The following is a 4,054-nucleotide window of genomic DNA, read 5'->3' as shown; positions in this document are numbered from 1 at the left end:
ATGAGGCCCTAAGCATATTAGTAATTGGGTCTGGTTTCTGCAAAGAAGACACACCTGAGCAATAGACTTCAGGTGTACAGATAGATTTTGATGACCATGATCTTACCAAAGCGCTAGCATTCCAAGGTTATGATACAAAATGTACAATTGAGGAAACTGTTTCCAATGCTCTTGTTGTTATAGAAAATGTAGTAGTAGAGTATGAAAGTGTCCCTCAAGAAGCATTTCAACCGCATAAGCGCTTGCATGTAGATACATCAGTTGAGTAGCGTGGAAGCAGTATAGACATATGCAACCCACGCACAAGCCAATGTGATGATGACATTGAGGTGGGGTTAAATCAAAGTTCTATAAGAAGCCATGCCTTCATATTTATAAGTGAGTTGTTACTAACACCTAAACTTTTTCTCTTGTAGAAAGCTTATATTTTTGACAAGTTTGCTGCACGTGGAGGTGGAGTTCGCGTGCAATCCGATGGATGAGACACCTCCCTGATTCATTACCTTCCTAGCCTCTCTCCATCATTTATTCTTCGAGTAATCCATTTAGAGTACTCTGAGGAGGCACAAGCAGAGCTCATCAAGTGTAAGGCTCTAAGTGGGGTTCTCACCGAAGATGGGCTAGCAAATAATGCAAACAAATGTATACTTATTAGCAGGGAGGCAGCTATGTATACATTTGCAGGCAACTACACCGGCCATGTGCTAAGCCATTGTGCTACATCAATCTCCAAAGGTGTAACCAATCCTAGTATTATAGCTAATAGCCTAGGTGAGAAAGCCATGCAAAGTGACCAAGATAAAGAAGCTCTAAGAAATCTTCTCAGGAACTTGTAATTTTCTTTCTACGAATTCAATACAAAATGTATAATTTTTTGTAATGTTTTTAAGAATTCTCAACCATTTCTCTTGTTTATTTGTTGTGTCAGCACTGTGCCCTATAAACTATTGGCAGCCATGTGAATGTGTAGGAAATTTCATTGATAATGATCAAATATTTATTCAAATATTGTTAATTAACATCCAGCTGAAATCTGGCAGTACAAAATCTGAACAATTTTAAAAAAATTATTTTTTTTACATTTTTTGATGTTTGTAGGCAGATTAATCATCAAAAAAGTGTACACAAGGCATGAATGAGTAGAAAAATGAAAAAAAAGACTTGTGCGCTACAGCGTGAATTTAAGCATTTCAAATCTGAAGAAAGGCTTAATTTCATGCCGTAGCGCACATGCCTTTTTTTTTAAATTTTTCTACTCATTCATGCATTGTGTACACTTTTTTGATGATTAATCTGCCTACAAACATTTGGCTTTTTAACCTGTATGGAATCCTCATTCGGACACCCTTTCAACCACGAAAGGAACCCTGACGGCTTATCAAGCATACATTTATTCACCTGTTTTGGCCTTGAAGGCATTCCTTCCAGCAAAAAACATTTGGCATCCTTTCCAGTATTAAAGAGATCCTCATGCACACCCTCTGAATGTATACCGAGCTCTGCCATCTTCTTCATCTTCTACTCCTTGTCCCTTGCAATCTGCACAGCATCCTCAAACGTTTTGGGTTTCTTCCCTTCGATCTTGAGCTTCAACGCAGGAAGCAAACCACTTACAAACAATCCTTTCTTCACAAACATCAGGGGAGCCTCACTCCGCAAAGAAAAGCACCATTGATCCCACAACCCTGTGAACACATGCAAAAAATCATCCACGTTTTGTCCTTGTCCCTGTCTCGCAAATCATTGAGTTCCTACCATAGCACACTCGAGTCTTCAACTCGCTGCTGGAATCGCTCCAAAAGAGCCTTTGTCAACCTTTCTAATGTCACAACACTAGGTGGTACAGCCTTAGCTTCCTTTGCTTCAAAACCTTTGAGCCAATCTCTAGCATCACTCTTCAAAAAGATCCTCAAAAGTTTCAACACCTGCTCTTCATCATCAACAAGGTTGCAACCTCGAACCTCTCAAGAAACTCACCCACATCCTCATCTTTATGCCCATAAAACTCAGGATACATCAACATTGTGAAAACCAACATAACACTACAAGAAAAAGTAGCTAGCGAGTCGTGCTCCTATGGGGCATACACCCTCTGGAGGTGGCTACTCCTTGCTAATCAACACCCTCAAAAAACTGAGCTCTCCTCAGTGAGGGCACTAGAAAGATGTGAGGTGAAAACAAGAAAAAAAGACCATGCCTCTATAGTCCTTCACCTCCCAACTTTGGAAACACTAACACCAACGGGGGCACCACCAGCCCACAGGCTGGAACACTTCTCACGGTTCACCACACCACCCACACCAGAAAGACGGCACAAAACAGGGGCACCATAGACAAGGTAAACACCCAGCAACTAAATTCCAAATCAACACTTCATACAAGCTTCTCTCGACACAAAAGCCTTACTCACACAACCATACAAACACTCAGGCCTGGATTTACTGCCAAGGGAATTCGACCGTGGCCACACCACCTTAGGAATTGCAACCTTGCGTCTGACGACCAAGCCCTTTCAACCACAAACACCTCAACACTTTGACCTGTCTCACTGCCCGGTGTCGTAGGTGAGCCCCACTTGTCTCCAGCCCACGCAAACCAGGGACCCTGCTCCCTCTTCTCTCTGCACTCCTTTGCACCTGCAGCTGTGCCAACCTCACCAGAAAGAACCCGGCCACTCTCTCTCTTCAGAGGGTGCCCCACCAGCAACCCTCAACTCCTATGTAGCCCATCACTTCTATGTGTGTCGCCAATAGCAGCTACCCAAACACCTCTCTCTCTCTCTCTCTCTCTCTCTCTCTCTCTCTCTCTCTCTCTCTCTCTGTGCTGATCCTCTTCCAGCCACTTCCTCTACCCCTTGAACCCCTTCTCTTTGACGTGCTATCAGCCCCACCAGCCTTTACACGATCCTTTTGTGGCGAACCTGCCCTCTCACACGTGCTAGCCACGGCCAAAACCCTTCATCAGCACCCCTCTAGGCGGCTCCCCCACCTATCTCTCCAAACATACAAACACTCACTTCACTTCACTCCTGCGCATCCAACTTCTGGTCGCTGCAGCAAACATTCTCCTAGGCGGCCTCCTCTACAAGTAGCCAGTCCTTTTCTCTGGTACCGCCAAGACGACCCCTTCTCACCTGCGCATGAGAGGTGGCCCTCTCACCAACCCATCCCACACATTCAGCCATGCCTCTGTTGAAGCCGCCAGCAGCTGCAGCAGCTTCGTTACCAGCTTCCACACCCTTCTCTCATTGCGCTGTCAGCCACGCTACCCACTTCAAAAGCAGCCTCCCTCTGGTCTCTCACCACGCCTCTGCTCTCCGCGCTACAGCTGTTTCCCTTGGCTCTGTCCGCTCACGAGAGCGCCTTCGGCTACGCCTAGCCACACACAACCTCTTCTGCAGCTCTCTCCTGTGCTTGTGGCTGCACACGCCCGAGCTGCTCTGCGTAAGGCGGCTACTTTTTCACTACTTCTACCCACTTCCACGCCAACCTTCTAGGCGGTTCTTCTTTCACATGCTGGCCAACGTGTTGGCAACATAAACAAGCAACCAAGTGTCTTTTTCATTGCAGGCCATGTTGATGGGTCATTTTTTTTATTTTTCCTTTAAGCCTGGAGGATGGCTACTAAGACCTTCCTTTCACACCAAATTCAATGCGACATTGGCCCCTTCCACTATTAATTTCCCATGCTTTCCACACACCTTCAAATACAGATTACGAGTGCCAATTTTTTTGGGATGCGTACACAAACAAAGGGCCGAACAGTTGATACCACCTCCAGCAGACCACTTTCCAGACAAACCTACACAAGCCTACAGCCAAATCGTTCACCCTGTACACCTGCCAATGCATTCCAAGGCCGAGTCTTCACACATGCCATGCATCCATATGTACACAAGCCCAAAACACTTCTCAGATTTTCACTTGACACCTAGCATGCTAGTATCCGACATGCAGGTACTGGCATACAAACACTAAGAGCTTCCAATGTATGTTGGCATGCTTAGGTAGCTTCCAATGCATGCTGATAGCTTTATGCTTAAGACTTATATATT

The sequence above is a fragment of the Cibotium barometz genome, chromosome 36 (genome assembly GCF_041138505.1).
Source record: "Cibotium barometz isolate CiBa-2024 chromosome 36, ASM4113850v1, whole genome shotgun sequence".
NCBI classification, from domain to species: Eukaryota; Viridiplantae; Streptophyta; class Polypodiopsida; order Cyatheales; family Cibotiaceae; genus Cibotium; species Cibotium barometz.
The sequence above is the reverse complement of the archived record's forward strand: the minus strand, read 5'-3'. Positions refer to the sequence as shown.